At 44.9% G+C, this 18,941-nt stretch overlaps 1 protein-coding gene across 3 annotated transcripts in view; it reads right to left on the bottom strand.

Moving 5' to 3' along the window:
* The window catches only part of HHAT (hedgehog acyltransferase), a 339,382-nt gene that overhangs the window by 123,118 nt on the left and 197,323 nt on the right, over nucleotides 1-18,941 (bottom strand). The gene's annotated exons all lie outside the window — the stretch shown is intronic.

Raw genomic sequence — 18,941 nt, 5'->3', positions numbered from 1 at the left:
TATCGTGTTTCTCTTTTTCCGTGTTTTCTAAACATCACTGTGGGCACCTGGCTGAGGCTGTATCAGAGGTCACAGACAGACCCCATTTAAAACTTGAAGCCCGTGGCCACCTTCTTCACATCTTCTTTTATGTACAGCTCAAAATCAGGCACGGTGTTGTTTTAGAGCTGGGCTGCTCAACTGAGAACAATTCTTACCCCTCCCCCCACCCAGCCCAGTTTCCACTGTCTGGAGACATTTTTGGCTGTCACAACTGAGGGTACTACGGGCATTCAGTGAGAAGCCGGAGATGTCGCTAAACACCTCCAGAACACGGGGCAGCATTCCATGATGAACAAGCATCTTGTTCAAGATGCCCACAGACCCGAGGCTGAGAAATCTCGTGTTACAGCAAGGGTCCAGCTTGAACAGTAGCCCACAGGGGAATGATCTGACAGGTGTCTTTGCTACTCTCATCACCTGTATTAGCACCATACCGGTTATCTGAATGCCACAGTTACACTAACTTTCTGTTGATTAGAATACACAAATCCTTAAAGGAAAAAGGACAGCTTTTGCTCTCTTTGAGACACACAACACAGTGCAAGAACAATCTAACCATAAAAGGACAGATGCAGAAAAGCTCCCAATCCACTAGCAGTAACGAGGTGCTGAACCCAGCATGATGGGGCAGCCACGCGTGAAAACCGCAGACAGCTGTGTTCCCCGGTGGGAAACAAGGGTGGGTTGGAGGCATTCTGTCTGATCAAACAGTGTTGAAGGGGCATCAAAAGATGCTCTGAAACTCATCCTCGTGATACTAGCAGTCACTGTGAAGGACCAGGAAACAAGAGTAATCAGAAGCTCTGGGTTGGATGGTTGGAGGATGATAGTGGTCTCTGAGCTGGAATGCACTAAATTTACATAAATGTCCACAGAGCATTCATATGGTTATTTGTAGAGGTCACAGCAGTGGCTTCAATGCTTAGCTCACTAAAATCTCTGTAAGTTTTTATTTTTGGTAGGAAACACATATCCATTTAGTAGGGGGAAAAGGAATTATATTTAGGTAATAGCTAGTTATTTTTCAAACCATACTTTTTTCATGAAGTTTTCCTGGACTTCCCAGGTTGAAATAATCTCTATCTGGGCTCCCAAAACAAATTTTACTTCTGTTTTTTTAACTTCCATGTATCACTTGCCACATCGTATTAAGGTAATTCCATACATACTGTATCTTTACTATGCTAATCCACATTTTGTCGTCTTTGTATTACCAACACCCATCCTATGGTTTGACTATGTCAGTTGGTTCAAAAGGTTTTTTTTTTTTTTTAATTGAAATGTGGGTGATATACACTGTTATATTAGTTTCAAGTGTATAACAATGATTCAACAATTCTATACATTATGCAGTGCTCACCACGGTAAGTATTTTCCCCAATTAAAAAGAAGAAAATGTTTCTTAAAGAAAACATTTCACCACTTTAAGACAGCCCACTCAGTTAGTGGCCAGCACTCTGATGGCTAGGGCCAGGGACAAGCAGTGGCTAGACCTGACAAGCATATGCTCCAAGCCCCTCTGGAGCAGAGAGAGCCTGCAGTGGCTCTGAGTTAGGCTGCTGGCTTAGTAATTGCTAGGATCACACCCTGAACACACCCACGCTGCTCTTCCAAGCTCTGGAATTCAAAGCTGAGGGAGTCCTATTGGTTGCAATGCTTTTAGCACATTTGCATGTTTTCTGTTGTTATTTTGATTTGGTCTGGAACATTGTTTACTTTGCTTTTCAGCTCTTGGAAATTCATCCATGGGTATGCTATCCACAAGGATTCTCCCCCATGGCAAAAAAATTTCAACCAAAATCTTTGCCATCTTTTTCATGCAGATACAGCATGAGGGGACACACACACACACACACACAGCAAGCCAGCCCCTCAAAGCAGGTTCTGTTATAAAAGGACAGTCCATGTTTCATGTCTGACGTGGGGACAGAGCGATCTGTACACCAAGCTGACTGGTCTCCCTCACCAACCACAGAGATTCCAGCCAATGTCCAGAGAATCATCAACTACAAAAGACAGATGATTTTTTTTATATATCTCTTATGTTTCTTCTAAATCCTTGAAAACAGGGTCCATTTTTTTTTCTACCTAACAAATCAGCAAAAAAGCATCACCCTGTTTCTCAGTCCCCTATCCCCAAAGAATTAGAGCACAGCGGGTCAAAGCAACAGGCTTGTACCCAGCCGTACACTACTTTGCAAGGTACTCGGTTCTCCCACATAGATCATCTAACCCATTCCTGTGACTTAGGCACTGCCTTCTCTTGGCAGACGGGGAATGGAGACTGACAGAGGACCCCTCACGTAGCCAGGTAGCCAAGGTCCTGGCATCCAAGACCAAGTCCTCTAGCCCAGAGCTCTGTGCACAGCAGCAGCCCTCCCACGGGCTAGGATTCCAGATGTCCACGGGTTCTGTCCCACAGAGGCCGCTGTGCCCCTCCCTGGATCACCAGTGCAACTCAGCAACTTTACAAAAAGCAGGCGGCTTGTTAGGAAGACTAGTTAAGAAAATGTGGATGCCAAGTCAAACCCCTACTGAAGGGTAACATCCAATGGTGCAGTCTACTGTTAGTATATCCATGGAAAGCAAAGAGGGATCAGACGGTCCTCGTCTACAGCCGTGAAGTTAGACACAGGAGGTACAATTCTGCATGTGTTGGCATTAATGTGATCAGCAAATCTAAATCCTCTTTATCTGGGCTTTCTCTAGGAATTCTACTATTGCTTGTGTGCACAAGAAGTAGGAGATTTATGGGGTGGAGGGCTGCTTTATAAAAAGAGCATGCAAGTAAATAAATAAGTAAAGTAAGCTACAACAAGACCCTATAAAAATTGCATGTATCTCCAAGCTGTGTAGTGTGAGTAATGATCACTCCGTCCCCTCCGGTAAGGAGTTAACTATGACAGGAGGGACAAATCCCCCCAGGGTACCAGGGCAGTGACACAGTATGAAGTCTGAAAAGGAAAGCCACGGGGCTCTGCATGCGCCATCAGAGAGTCAGGAAGGAGTCAGACACCAGGCTGGGCCCATTGGCACCTGCTCAGCAGCCCCAAGAAGAGCGGCGAGGAGGGCATTCCACAAATCACGACATTATCTAGTTTAGTCCTGGGACAGCCAGCAGGTGTGAGAGGGTGTTCTTTCCCTCTGTGCCACAGCCAGACATTCCCAGTTCTTCCACTGCCTCCCTGGGGCTGCCCAGCAGCAGCGTTTCTCCCATCCCCGTCTCCCATGGCGACATCAGGAACCAGGCAGCATTCTTTGTGGTGAAACCCCACCGAGCAGCCTGACAGTCTGTGAGCACAGTCTGTGCTGACACAGACTCATTGACGCTCCGCCCGTTTTTAGCTGTCAGAGTCAGGGGTGATTTCTCAGAAGTTAAACAAAATTTAATGAAGCAAAATTACCAGCCTCTTAATATTCTCATTTGAGAAAGCCAAGGACATCAACACCAGAGAAAATCCCTAAGCTTCATTGATCTGATAGCTGGATTGGCAGGACTGCACAGTCCCTTTAAAGACCCCCAGCTGCCGGCGCCCATGGTTCAGCTAGGTTCCGTTGCTCTCAAAACACCCCCATGGGGACACGTGAAACACACGGTGGGCAAGCTACGGCTCACCTGCCAGCCCAGCAAGATACATCAGCAATGGGACTGCGAAGCTTTTAGCAGGTGAGGCTCCGAGGCCACTGCAAACCTATTTAAACACGGCAAAGGCTATCTCCAGACATAAGCCAAAGGGCTACCTCCAGTGAGACAGCTGTGCTAACCACACTTGCTTCCCCGGAGTTGACCATCACCCCAGATGCGTCTTCTGAAGCAAACAGCAAAACTACCTACGGGAGAGCCAAGCTTCTCTGTGTCATTGACCTCCATCTCACCTGAATAACTCTCCCTATTGTGCTCAAGTGCAGGTGCCGGTGATCACCAGTAAGGCCAAGGAGTTAAGAATCACGGAGTGGGGTTGGAGGAGTAATGCCATTCAAGATATTTACCTTAAACGCTATCCTAGATGAGATGGTAATCGTCAAACACAAATTTTGAAGAGAAGTGGCCAAGGTACTCAAATTGAGGGAGGGAGATAGACCCACACAACTATATTCCAAAAAAACCAGGATAGAAAGAAGATAAAGAGTCCAGATTTGTCCAGAATACAGTACAACTCCAAGTCCCATTATGTAATTATAAATATTATCTTTGGGATTGTGTCCCATTCTCCAAATTCTCTGGAAGGACTCTTCCTTCCTTCCAAATTCCACAATTAGAGAACACTTGAACCCTGGCATTTCAGACTGGCTTGATCTTTCTCATTACGTCTGAACTGTTTGCTTTCCTTCTCCAACTAGACCACAGAAAAATTAAGCAGTTGCTTCCTCTTCTGTCCCCTCACTGGTTTTTATATATTCTGTGTATAGTAGGAGCTCTGTGCATGAGGCTGAATGAAACAGAGTATCTGGTATTTTAAACTTGGATATGGGGTCTCCAGAAGACCAGATCTTGGATTGCTCAACTGTATACAGGAATCTGTCCACCTTCATTAAGTCACAGAATTCTCATTATATAGGATCCGAGTTAGAAGAGATCTTTCAAATCATAAGGTGTTTTACAGATGAGTGACTGATGCCCAGAAACTTCTGGTGACTTTCTCAGGGCCCTGGAATAAATGAAAAGGCCAGGAATAGACTCATGGTTGTCTGAAGTACCAGATCAGAGTAAAGATGTCTCTATATCTTTAAATGTAAGGAACCACCCTCCAGCAGAGCAGGAGACAATATAGATTTGCATCTCACTCCAACTGAATAATTTGCTTAGTAATCAGCTGCACATCCTCAGCTAAATGCTTTCTAATTCATGATTTTGCTTAAAAGTGATTAAAAGATTCAAAAATAATTATCTATTTCCACTTATAAAATGGATTTCACTGCAATAGACTCAATGTATTAATAAACACAAACATCACTCTATGAAAAACTATTGTCGGCAGATAACCTTTCAATTAGAAACAGATGCTGTGGGCTTTCAGATTCTAGAGTGTTTTTATTTTAAATGGCCTGGTCATGAGTGAAACCAGGCTGGCAGCAAACTGGTCTTCCTTTCTCCTCAGGATCCATTTCAAAGGTCTGGCCTTCCCTTGGGATTTCACATTACTCCAGAGCACTGGGATTCACAGCCTGCCAGTCCAGAATGTGCTTCTCAATCTCTTCTCTCAGTAAAGATCGTCCCATCTCTGCGGCAAAGCAGTTTCCACACCAGTTTCCAAAGCAGTTAGTAGGAGGAACAGAAAGAGTGTTGGTTGTGGTTACCTCTCATCAGGTTCAAATTCAACAAATATGGACTGGGCACCTGTTAGACCCCAGAGAGGTCTACACGTGAGTTCTCCCTCCTTGTCCTTGAAGCAGATGGTGCTGTAGACAAATGGATGAGAAGAGGACAACAATAAAAGTCCTCCCTTGGGGAGCTAAGTAGTTTCCGAGCATTTTACATGCACTAACAGATTTCAGACGGCATCATAACTATCTCCCCTTTACAAAGGACAAAATCAAGGCTCAGATCTGGTATGAAAGAGAGCAGGAATTCAAACCCAGCTGGTCTAGTCCACACTGCGATCCTATTCCACCTCTCCGTAGCCTCCAGTGATAAGAGTCGACTCTTCCACTGGGGTTCCTCCTCTTAATGCCGGGGGATCATTTTCCCACAGTCCCTTTACCAACACATCAAGGGTCCTCCACCTTTTTAGGTTTACAGAACATTTGAAATCCAAATACAGTCTGGTCTATAACAACACATGTTTAAGTATCATAGTTCCTACGAAATGGGTAGACAGGAGAATAATGTTCATATAAAACAGAAATTATGTCAGTTTATATGTATTTTTTTTCTCAGCCCCCAAGTAAAAGCATCCAAACACAAAGTTCACAAACAGAGCTGACTGCATTCTTGCACCAGATACCTGCTCATCCCACCCCTTTCTCCCACTGGCCTAGTTGGGCCACGTGCCCTTAAGAAGCACTGAAATCGAATCAAATATTGAGAACTGAGGACATGGTTCTCTAAGACCCCGTGTAAAAGAACACAGAACGAGGACCCAGAGCCACCCATCTCAGTCATGGCTCAAGTTGTGTAAAGCCTGCTAGTGCCTTCCCCTCACCTCCTTCTGCCCTTGTCTCCAGAACTCAGTGGCTGGGGCCCTTCCTTAGAGCCCTTTCTACCATAAAGGTAGCAAATTTACTAGATCCTTACCAGAATATTCATTTCCTAGGAATGCAGTGTGACTTCCCAGTTGTGCTGCTATTTTTATTAGGGCTGTTATTATATTTCTTCGTGCCCTGGACAGTGTTATGTAGTTTTCAAGTGATCTAGCCAACTAAATAAACAATTTTTTCCATAAATCCTGTGTGTTTTGTGTCTGCAATTTTATATACCTAAGGATTTTTGAGTTTGCTGGCCTCATTTAGTATAAACACCTGAATAAATACCATAACCAAAAGAACAAAACTTTATCCCATGACCTTGTGATTCCTGAGGTCCCTCCTCAGCACTGAGTTGCTGTGAGCACAGAGCTACTTGCAACCTTGACCACGCCCATCTGCATAGCATGATAAGAGTTTTTAGTTGCAATCAACAAAATCTACTCTAGCAAATTTAAGCAGAGAAGGGATTTCTTCAAGAGCATTAGGTCACAGAATATCTGGGTGGACAGCGAATCGGGCTGGGCTCGGCAAGGACTGGTCCACCAGATGGCTCTGCAGATGCCACTGCCGGTGGTGCGTGGGAACCTGGCCTAGCGGCATCTAGAAGCTGCACATCTCTCTACCACCCTCGCCAGAAACACATCACCAGGGTACCTCTTGTCTCTTGTGAATCAAAGCTGCCTCTCTGCTACATCAGAGTGTCAGGGCCCACGGTACATTCTGACCCTAGATGTAAGGGAGACCCAGAAAGTGACTTGCCCCCATTCCTGAGAGCCTGCTCACTTTAGCGTTCTGTCTGGCCCACACAAGCTTCACAGTGTGTATCCTCATGCAACAGAACTCGATCTTAAATGTTGACCAATATTTGAAGGCAAGCCCAGGGCTCCAAGGTTGCACTTCTTAATAAGTAGTGTTTGTAGGAGTGCATTCCCAGGAGTGCATTTTGACAATCCTCCAAAACAAATGACGGAAAAGTAGATCACTACACTGACTCCCAGCCTCATACTCATTCTCTGCTACCCCAGCAACTTCCTATTCCCACAGACTGCGGGGTGGTCCCGATTCCCAGCTCACTGAGTAGACAGTCACCCATTCTTCTCAATCAGGTAAAAGCATCTGGATGCAAATAAATCTGCTCTAATTAATACAAAAGTGTATGTCATCGTAAATGTTGAACACTGGTGTTAAAATTCCTCACAACAGATCCTTCTACTCTAGTAAATAGGCTATATTACACATTTTCTATTGCAAGTTTCTTCTCTTCAGTATGTCGATGCCATCGTCCAAGTGAGGACTTTGAACATGCTAGGATACACAGGCATATGTCAGTTTTAACTATAGCTACACTTTCCCAGCCAACTGCTCAGTCACTCATTCCCAAGTTACTGCTGAGAATTTGGGCTGGTCTGAATGGCATGGAAGGCCTAGCATGGCCTGGCCCAGGATAACTTCCCTACCTCACTCTGGACCCCAACCACAAGGACCTTCTTTCTGTTCTTGGAAGACACCCTGCTTCTCCCCTTTGGGGCTTTGGGTCTGCTTTTCCCTGTACCCTCGATCCCAAGCATTGCCTTCTGGGGGAGGCTTCCCCATGGCTGGTTCCTGCCCCACCCCTGGATCAGGGACCCTGTGACACACAATTATAGAACCATGTGTTCCTCCTTTTTTGGCATTACTGACTGCTCTACTTTTCCAGATATGCTTATGGTCTCCGACAAACATTTCTCTGCTCCTAAATGATAAGCTCAATGGGAGGGGGATCTATGTCTCTTTTGCTAACTGCTGGGTTCCAAGCACTGAGCAGGGGGCAGTAGGTACTAAAACTGTTTGATAAAGAAGTGAGTGGAGCCATACATTTAGAATGATTGATCTCACCCACTTTGGCATTTACTTATTTGCATGGTTTAACTCAGATTTTTGAAGTACCAGATTGCCTTCCTAAGGCAGCATTTCACAGGGGGGTAACTAAAGCAATAATATTTAATAACTAGCTGGTCAAAAGTCCCAGAACTAGTAAGTGCCCAAGCTGACTTGGGTTTGTGCAGAGAAAGCTGCACAGTGATGCTAGGTGACCAACTGAATTACAGTTTACCCTATAGTAGACATTTGACCCAGCCTATCACCTTGGTTAGGACTGGCGCTCAAAAGGCTCCCAAAGGGCGGGGCCCATACTCCCCAGTAGCTAGGGAGACAGTATGCAACCCCCCACTGATCAGATGTCTCCACCTGGACTGACCCACCCTTGTATCTGAGCTTTGTTACCTGAGGCTGATTTCCGGGACTTGTTTTTAAGTAAGTTCCCTGGGGAAAGGGGAGCAGGGACAGTTTAAGGGTTAAACAACAAGGTTATTGTTTTTGTTTTTGTTTTTAAAGATTTTATTTATTTATTTGACAGACAGAGATCACAAGTAGACAGAGAGGCAGGCAGAGAGAGAGAGGAGGAAGCAGGCTCCCTGCCGAGCAGAGAGCCCCATGTGGGGCTCTATCCCAGGAGCCTGGGATCATGACCTGAGCCGAAGGCAGAGGCTTTAACCCACTGAGCCACCCAGGTGCCCCAACAAGGTTATTGTTTAACCTCAATGGAAGCCTCTGGCTAAAATATAAAAATATAAAATAGGTCCTTACAAGAATGATCCCAGGAATCAGGAAAAGAATCTTCAAAAAAGGCGCTACCACCATCATTACTTAATAAATGTCCTGGCAATAACCCATCAGCACTAGCTTTAGACCGTGGAACTTACAGTCTGTCTTGCTCAGCAGCAGCCCTGGCTAAGAGCTTTTTACATTTTTAAAATAATGTCTCCACATTGCAAATTTTCTCAATTAGTTCACTAGTGGCTCTTTTTCTTTTTCTTTTTTTTTAAAGATCCATTTATTCACTGGAACATCTGTATTGATAGAAGCTATGTATGGTAGGAAGTGAATTATGCACTTCAACTCAGAGCATGAAGGGTTTTTTGAGTTTTTTTTTCTTTAATCTGGGTTTTCTAATTAACCAACCTAATATAGCACAGCCATTCAGATGAATAATTCCAAAAACTTTTTCCTCAAAAGTGGTAGCTGTAAGATAGAACTAAGAGTAGATCTGAGAAATCGTCTAAGAACTGAAAATTACTGTAATGTAGAACAGTCATCAGGGTCATTGCAACCCCAAAATTCTACAAAGGAAAGTGAAGGGCTGCAAAGTACTCCAAGGGTTTCTGTCTAGAGAATAAATAAGAAAAACTGTCTTGGACAGTGACCATGATGGAGGAACTTAGGAAGGGGGCTCAGTTTTTTATAACAAAGCAGAGAATACACCAAAGCATCAGCCAACCGTTTTCATGAGCAAACCGGATAGGGTTCTGCTCCAGGCTGTCCCAGAGGGGAAGCCAGCGTTTGGGAAGTAGGAGGCCTCTCGGCTGACATCCAAGGGCAGCAGCACCAAGACAGGAGCACTCAGGGTCTAAGATAAAGTACCAGGGAAGGAGCAAGGGGCTGGGCTGGCAGGGAGCTCCTAAGATAAGAAGATGACTTGTTTCCAGGAGAAGGCTGCAGACCTCCCTCGTGAGTGAAGATCCTGGCTCCAGACCCACTCTCTCCAGCTGCCCATGCTTCTAGAGACAGCCTACAGCCATGTTCCACCATGGTTCTGTTGCCTTCAATTACTACCCACATGCACAACTGCACCTTTTGTAATATATAAGCAAACACAAACAGGGGTAAACTAAAGGATAGTTTAGGGTTGTTATTATTACTCAACAGAGCAGCCTTCACAGCTGCTGGTCATCAGAGAATCTTCCCTAAGGAGCAAGGATGGGCCTGGGTCACCGAACTCCAGCCTCTGGAGGCAAAGCATGGTGATGGTGGAGGTTCTGAAATCCCAATTTCACTAACTTCCCAGATAAGCCTGTCATAGTGAGTTTTGAAAAATATAAATTAAATCATGGTATCCCCCTCCTTAAAACCCTCCAATGGCTCTGATGACATTTAAAAGGGAACCCAATCGTTCTCACCGTCTGGCTGTGGCCTCTGCCTCCAGACCTCACTGGACTCAGTGCTCCCTGGTCCTGCAGCCTTCTGGCTTCCTTCCTTCCATTCCTCACGTGGCTTCTCTTCCTCTCAGGGCCTTGGAACTTGCTCTTTCCCCTCACCAAGAAATAGCCTAGCCAAGACCTTGCTCTGACCACCTCCCCCTCCTCACTCACATCTCCGCTCAGTGTCCCCAGCTGCCTCACAGAGGCTCTTCCTACCTTACCCGTGCTGTCACAAGTGGCTCTCAGCCCTTGCCCCTCCATCACCTCATGGCAATCCCTGTACCCACTTGTGTTCTTCTTTTTTTTTTAATTTTTTAAAATTTTTTAAAAAAATATTTTACTTATTTATTTCACAGACAGAGATCACAAGTAGGCAGAGAGGCAGGCAGAGAGAGAGGAAGGGAAGCAGGTTCCCGGCCGAGCAGAGAGCCCAACATGGGCTCCATCCCAAGACCCTGGGATCATGACCCGAGCCGAAGGCAGAGGCTTTTAACCCACTGAGCCACCGAGGCGCCCCCCGACTTGTGTTCTTCTCTACTCTCTATCTCCACCCACTGCAATGCAAGCCAGCTGAGGGCAGACCACTGTCTACCTTCTCGCTGCTTCTCTCCCAGCTCTTGGAAGAGTGCTGGTTGCATAAAAAGGTTACATGAAAAGATCAGGACATGGCTACTAAGTCTTGTTACATGCTTGAGAGTTACAATTTATTCATTCAAACTTTTTTTTTTTTTTTAATTAGTGGTGCCAAATGCTCAGGCCATCCTCCTTCCTACACTCTGTGTCCTTGGGTTATTCAGACTGGGGACACTGGCTTCAGCCATATCGTGAAGGAAATGAACTTTCTCAATCTGTTGCTTAATTCTTTCCTTTTTTTTTTTTTTTTAAAGATCTTATTTATTTATTTAACAGACAGATCACAAGAGGCAGGCAGAGAGAGAGAGAGGAGGAAGCAGTCTCCCTGCTGAGCGAAGAGCCTGATATGAAGCTTGATCCCAGGACCCTGGGATCATGACCTGAGCTGAAGGCAGAGGCTTTAACCCACTGAGCCACCCAGGCGCCCTATTCTTTGTTTTTTTGTTTTTTTTTTAATGGGAAAGCATAACTTTTTAAAAAATTGATATATATCTGACATTTAACATATTAAAAACAAGAAAACAGACCCAAAATGGAGTTGTTAATGCTAAGCCCCACATCAAGATTTCACCAAAAGACTTAATAGCCGTTTCTGCCCTTCCAGAAATGGAGTCTTAAACCAGTCAGTCAGGAATCACTCGATCAGCAAGTTAGATAATGTGCCCCATAGACCCCCGCCACCCCCTAAAGCAAAATAAAATAAGCAAAGTGATTCTGCAAAAAACCAACCCATTCTTTTGCCTGGATAAACTTCCTTGTTCCTGGCCCTTCCCTCTATGCAAGTCACTCATTTTGTACAGCTCCTCGGGCCTCTTTCTCTCTTGCTAGACTGCATACTGTCCTGACGGGCTCAATTTTTGCTCAAATAACTCTTCAAACTTTTCATACACCTCAGTGTTTCTTTTAACAAACATTATATTGAATTTCAGTGTACAACATGAAAGATCTGATCCACATGTATGTTAATGATCACTACTGTAAGTCTGGTTAACAACCATCACCTCACAGGGTTACAAATTTGTATATGTGTGATGAGAACTTATAAAATCTACTCTCTTAGCAACTTTCAAATCTGTGATACAGTATTATCAGCTAGAGTCATTATGTGGTGCGTTACATACCCAGGACTTATTTATTTTATAACAGGAAGTTTGGGCCTCTCAAAAGACCCTCTGTGCATGAGACACTGTGGGTTATTATGAGGAATACACACATGAACCAGACCCTGCCCTCAAAGAGCTCACTGTTGGGGCACCTGGGTGGCTCAGTGGGTTAAAGCCGCTGCCTTCAGCTCAGGTCATGATCCCAGGGTTCTGGGATCGAGTCCCGCATCGGGCTCTCTGCTCAGCAGGGAACCTGCTTCCTCCTCTCTCTCTCTGCCTGCCTCTCTGCCTACTTGTGATCTCTATCTGTCAAATAAATAAATAAAATCTTTAAAAAAAAAAAAAAAAGAGCTCACTGTCAAGGAGGAATGTAGGGCATGCACAAAAAGAACTCTGTTTAAAGCTATGGGTTCCAAGGGTCACCCGGGGCGAATGGTAATGACACTGATTCCTGGCCTGCGTGCATCTAAAACATCCCAGCAGATTCCCATGGTCCGGGAAGCTTAGGAAGTAGTGCTGTCGAGGGAGAAAGAGGAAGGCTGCTTGGAGGAGGCAGCACTGAGATGAACTGAAGAGGGCCAGGAGGTCGGTGTGGAGGAAAGAGGCACATTCAGGCGCAGGGAACACATGAGTCAAGGAAAGAAGCCAGGAGATTTGGGGAGGGACAGAAAGCCACATTTGTTCCCATTTGGTGGTGGCACAAGGAGGAATATGGCAAGATGAGGCGGAAAGCCAGCCTGAAGACCAACTGTAGTGGGCCCGGAACATGAGGGTATGGTCTGTCTTTGATGGAAGTAAAGAGAAGCACTGACTTACTCTGAGTAGGGAGGGAAAGCCTCAGGTAAACAGCCAACTTACAGATGAGTAATGGAGAGCTCAGAAAGGGTCCTGAGCTACTTCCACAGGTGGAAGGAGAGAGGCCAGGACTCAAACCCTGCTACTCTGATTCCAGTGGGGAGGTGCAGGGGGGAGGGACAAACTGGCCCTCACTGAGTCCCCACTGTTTCCAGGCACAGAGCTGAGCTATTGGCATACACTGTCACACCTCACTACAGCTCTAGGAGGTAAGAAGCCCGAGTTACAGACAGAAGTGTAAAATCTTTGTCCATAAACAGGAAGGAATGGGTGATGTGAAAGATGTTGAGGAGGCAGACTCAAGAGCATTTGGAAACTGGGCACAGGAACAACAATGGAAGTAGGGCAGCACTGCGGAAGAGGGGACAGCCTCGTGAAAGGGGCGGGGGGACAGCCCCCGTGGGAGGGGGCAGGATGGCCCCATGGAAGCAGGATAGCTTCTCTTCAGGACTCTGCCCTACCTCTGTGGGTCATGCTTTGGAATCTGGCTGTCTTTACTCACATGTTCTTCACTTTTTATTTAAAACACTTTGTTCCGGGAACACAGCACAGTTCATTAGCTGCTGGTTTTCATATACCACAAGTAGAATGAAAGGAAGGTTTAAAAAGAACAGTGTGCTACTGCAGTGGTCTCAGAGGAGGAGTTTGCAGCAGACAGGGACCAAAGAGACCCGGTGGCCCCTAGGAGCCCCTTGTCCCCTCAGGGTGCCACTCAGAGACAATGGGCAGGGCGTAATTAGGACTAGAAGACACAGAGTTTAAGCTCACCTCAGGTGGGAGCAGCTTTTAATAATGCATTTGCTTTTCATACCACTACTAAAAATTATCCTTGGACAAAGTTCATGTCCATGTTACATTTGCAAAATTAAAAATCCAAAATCCTATGCAACAAATCAGGTATTCTCCCTGAGTTATTTTGTGTGTGTGTGTGTGTGTGTTTAGAAATATATACATAATAGTTCTTTTATATTTATCTACAAAATATGTATATGTGTGTGTGTGTTTATATGTTTCTAAACTGCTAGACTGAGTACAGATGCTAATTATCTTTCTATTACCATCTGGTTCTTACTCCCAGGACCAAATGCCCACCCTCCTGTCCTTAACCTCCCTGCATCCAGAGCAGCTCAGAGCCTAACCAGGTATCAACTACCCTAAAGGGACACAGGAAAGAGGGAGGCTTATCCCCAGCTCTCTTCCTTTTTCTTAGGAGGAGTCCTTTAGCCTAAATTAATCCTTCATTTGACTACTTGCCTTCTTAAAAATGCAAGGCAGACTCTTTTGAACATTTCACACATCACAGAATCCAAGACATATTTCAAATGATGGTGAGCAGACTTCTTTATCAACACCACGAATGCTACAATTAACTCCTGCAAATGTGCTGGTAGACTTTGCGCTACTCAAAATAAAGGAGGTTAAAAACTATCCTGTGATTCATGGAGCTCAAAACACCAACATTTTTTAGCCCAAACAACCCTTCTCTTCTGCTCTCTGGCTAGTTTCATGAATGGATTGGGTGAAGGATGTCACCAAGGGAAAGCCAAAAACTCCATGCTCACTTCAGAATTCCGTGAACCAGTAACCCACGCAGGACTGTCATCCGCTGCCCTCTGGCAACTCAAAGACCCTCCAGACCACAGCAGAATCTCAGAATCCACCTCCAGAACAAAAGCATGACAGGAAGGGGACAGTTCTCCCATTCCACCTTCTCTCTCACCAGAACATAGTGCCTCAAAAGGGCCAACACTGTTTTATATAGACATTAGCGTTTCCACAGGACTGAATATACACTGTATTGAACAGCACTCTGTAAGCAGCATCTGATTACTTAGAGAAAGGAATTTCTCTTCTAAGGACCATTATCAACTCTGGAGATCTTCTCAGGTAGCTTTAGGGCCACACCAGAGGCTCAGTGAGCTTTTCTATGTGCCTAAGAAATACCATGGCAAGCCATCACACTCTGCATTTCTGCTAGTCATGACAGGACATCGAGACACCATCCTTAAGACAAAACTAGTGGCTTCGATGCATTCACACCTGGTCTTCAGAATAAAAATGAAAAATAATAAAGAAGACTTATTTTGCTATTTAGAAAAAGAAATCCTTATTTGAAATGCATTATATGGCTAACTATAAATAATATAGAAAAGAAGATGGAAATACAGGTGCTATTTTTCTGATTTTTAAATGTGTGAGCACAAGGGCAACACAGAAATTGTAAAAGGAACACAGACAAATTTAATCTTCCAGACAACATAGAAGAGGGATGACTCCAGGTTTTCTTTTTAAGTCATGACGACAACGTGTATCACTTAAAACTGTTTGCCAACGGGAGGAGCTCAGAGAAGGACAAATGGGCAGGTACAAAGCATCACCATGTGCCTCCATCAGAGGGGCGGGGCTGCCTACAACTCCAGGTCAAATGAAAAATACCTTGGTCAGCAAGAATCAAACCAACCCTCACGAAGCATTTTGACTTTCTTGCCAAAACTAACCCAAGCTAAACTCAAACACGCTACCCTATCCTTTAAAATGAAACAGAGCTATTTTCTTCCATAATCTCTCTTCCCAGATTGGACACGTCTTCCCTTTTTCATTGGTAGGACCCCAACCAAGAGCCTTTGTCTGAGGCTATTCTCTTTTTTTTTTTTTAAAGATTTTATTTATTTATTTGACAGACAGAGATCACAAGTAGGCAGAGAGAGAGAGAGAGAAAGAGGGAAGCAGGCTTCCTGTGGAGCAGAGAGCCCGATGCGGGGCTCGATCCCAGGACCCTGAGATCATGACCCGAGCCGAAGGCAGCAGCCCAAACCACTGAGCCACCCAGGCGCCCCGTCTGAGGCTATTCTTAAGTGACTTGTGATTACTGTTTCCTGAAAGTCTTTCCTTTGATTTCTGTAAGATCTGGAACGATTGAGGTCACTCAATTTCCCCACAGTCATAATAAAACACCAACACCAAAAATGCTCACATTTCATCAAACTTGACAGCTCCTTCCTGCTCCCACAGCTCAGTGAAATACTCCAACAACTTATAAGGAAGCCTGCCCCTCGTTACAGTTGCCTAGGCTGGGAGTACAGAGAGGGCTCATGGCTTTGTGGAAATTCATGTTATTGCGAAGATGTCAATGTTATTTCCATCAACATAAAAGATGGAGCTGATTAATTTCAGGCATGCTGCACTTTCTCTCATGCCAAACACTAAGTATTCAGAACAGTGTGATGACCCAGGGTACATGTGAAGAGCTTGTTGGAGTCAATGAATGTAGTTAATTAATTTCACCAATGCCTCCTCTTAAAGAAAGGGACTATATTTTCTTCTCTTGGCCAATACAGGGTAGGAAGGGTTCAAGCAGCATTGCCTCACTCTTCTGACCCTCTCCAGTTCTTTCCAGGGACAGAGTCCCAGGAACATGGCAGTACTCTCTGGTGCAACAAAGGTACTACCACCAGCTTTGCTTTCCCACTGCCTGGGCAACTGGGCAATCACACTCTGCTTCTCTCCACCCAACTGAAGCCACTTTCTCGAAGTTGAAGAGGACACTTAACACCTTCTGGTGGCTAAATACAAAATTTCCTACAATTAAAAAGGAAAAAAAAAGAAATTCCCACTCAAACCACCCTCTCCACCAGCTGCCTGGCCTTTCTTTCCTTCCCTTTCCAGCTTGACTTCTTGAAAGAGTTGTTGCTGTCATTCCCTCACATGCCCCTCACACAGTATCCCTACCTGCTTCAACCTTCGGAACCCTCATGCTGGGGTAACAGTTCTCACTAAGGGGCTCATGAGAAACAGCATGTCCCCATCGGGCTAGACCACCCAAACCAGGAGCAGAAAGGACCCATTTTTCTCATGGGAGCTGTAAATAAAGGGATGATATCCCCACCCCTAAAAGATGGAGAACTGCTCCCTCGAACCACCTCCTCACCACATCTCTAGCCCCTTAAATCCCAAACTGGGAGGAGGGTAGAAGAAGGAACTCAAGAGTCTTCATATCAGAGTCTTGGCTTAGGGCAGAATGCTGTCATGTGGGGCAGGGTGAGATGGGCCCCCCCATCTCACCCCCCGGTGAGTATGAAGAGACCTTGTTACAGAGACTGGGCATGCCCTCAAGGAGGAGAGACTCATTCCCTAACTGGATATAACAGCACACATACTGATTTGCTCTGCCCCTACCAGAGCAGCAAAAGGACAACTACAGAGAGATGTCAGGGCAGAAAGAAGCCTTAACCCCCAGTTCTGTTGGGTTCACAGAACACTGATGAAGGTGACCAGTACCCATCCAAAAGGGCCTCCTGCCAGGACAAGGGGATCCAAGCACCAGTTACATGAGAAGCCCTTAGCCGCCCCCTATCCTTCTTTCCCACCCAACACAGGAGATTTGTTCGGAGCCCAGAAGAAGGAAAGGGAGGAAGGGTCCCAGAGGTAGACCATCCCTCCCCCTGCCCCAACTTCAGGTCCCTCACAACACAAGACTGGCTAGTAAGAAGCTCAGGGAAAGCCTTAAATCAGATGCCTACGTTTCTCACAGTGGTACCCCAGACATATTCAAGTAAGTGATACATGATAGGCTTAACCATTATTTGTTGAATAAATGACTTAACAGCTTCTTCTTAATCCTTGCCCTCTTTGTTCTTTCTGCCTCACTTTGTTCACTCCAACCACAAATTTGTTGAAGGTTGATTCTGTACAATCTAATCAGGCCAAGGTGATTGAGACATTTCCCTGCCCTCCAGAAAGTTAATAGAGAACACAGAAGCTACAGGCTAGCATCTGCCGCAAGTACATTAACTAAAAAATCCAAACCATCCGCTCAGGTATCCCCACCCAGCTTTCTCTCATCAGTTTAGATATGGAATTCTCATGTCTGCCTTTTTGGTGAGCATTGGTCTTTTATCCCTCCTGCTAAAACGCATTTACCCTTAATGGGTCAATAGTAGTGGGTATCACACTACCGTGTATGTGTGATACCCTGGATAGAGCCAGGAAAACCCATGTTCCTTGGGTCTAGAGTAAGCCAACAAGATTTCTGTGTACAGCCTTGGATGAAGCCCTGGAGAAATGTCCAGGAAAGCATGGCCCTTCTTAGAACACCACTGTAGGTGATGCAGCACAGAGGCAAAGCTGTGGGTTTCAGTAAAGGTGATGCCAGTGATGTACATTTCCCCTCAAACAGCATCTTCCCAACAGAAAACTGGTCGTGCATTGTGCAGAGCCAAACCGCTCTAACGCCTGGCCAGAAATCACATGTGATTTACAGGTGGTTTATTAGCAGACTCAGAATTGGCCTTTAAAGTCTCATACTTGGAGAAAGCAAATCACTCTATACAATATCCTATTTCCTTGTAATCACTAGCTTACAGTCCTTCAGCAACCGTTATTGCTTCTCACATATTTTTGGGAAAGATTTTATTTATTTATTTATTTATTTATTTATTTATTTGACACAGAAAGAGAGATCACAAGTAGGCAGAGAAGCAAGCAGAGAGAGGAAACAAGCTTCCTGCTGAGTAGAGAGCCCAATGCAGGGCTCGATCCCAGGACGCTGAGATCATCACCCGAGCTGAAGGCAGAGGCTTAACCCACTGAGCCACGCAGGCGCCCCCTCACATATGTTTTTAATGGGTTTTTTTAATGGCCATTTTTCATAGTTATTAGAATAATATATGCTCAATACAAAAAAAATCTAGAAAATACAGCAAAGTTGATAGCAGAAAAAAATATCATGCAAATTTTCACCAACCCTGTTAATATTCTGGCATATTTCCATTTAACCTCTGTTTGATTTAATAGCTATTTAGAATTAATATGCCCCATAAGCCAACTCTGGTAAAAATCACCAATAAACTAGGATATAAACTGCCATCTGTAATCTCTTCCAATTATGAACAAGGTTGGAGCTGCATGACTATAACACAAACAGTAGACTCAACTTGAAAAGTGTAAATTCAGTGGAGGGAAAACTGGTTAAGCGGTTGGTTAATGTATAGAAGCAAGATGGTGCTCTTCATTGTCTATATGTCTTTCCAGCAGCCCAGCACTTGGAGTAAGTTTGTCCAAGCTTTCGGGAAACTATCACTTTAGATATGAACCCCTTAAACAGAAT

This window comes from Mustela erminea, chromosome 17 (assembly GCF_009829155.1).
Source record: "Mustela erminea isolate mMusErm1 chromosome 17, mMusErm1.Pri, whole genome shotgun sequence".
Lineage (NCBI taxonomy): Eukaryota > Metazoa > Chordata > Mammalia > Carnivora > Mustelidae > Mustela > Mustela erminea.
Note: the sequence above shows the minus strand (reverse complement) of the source record. Positions and strands in the feature narration are given on the sequence as shown.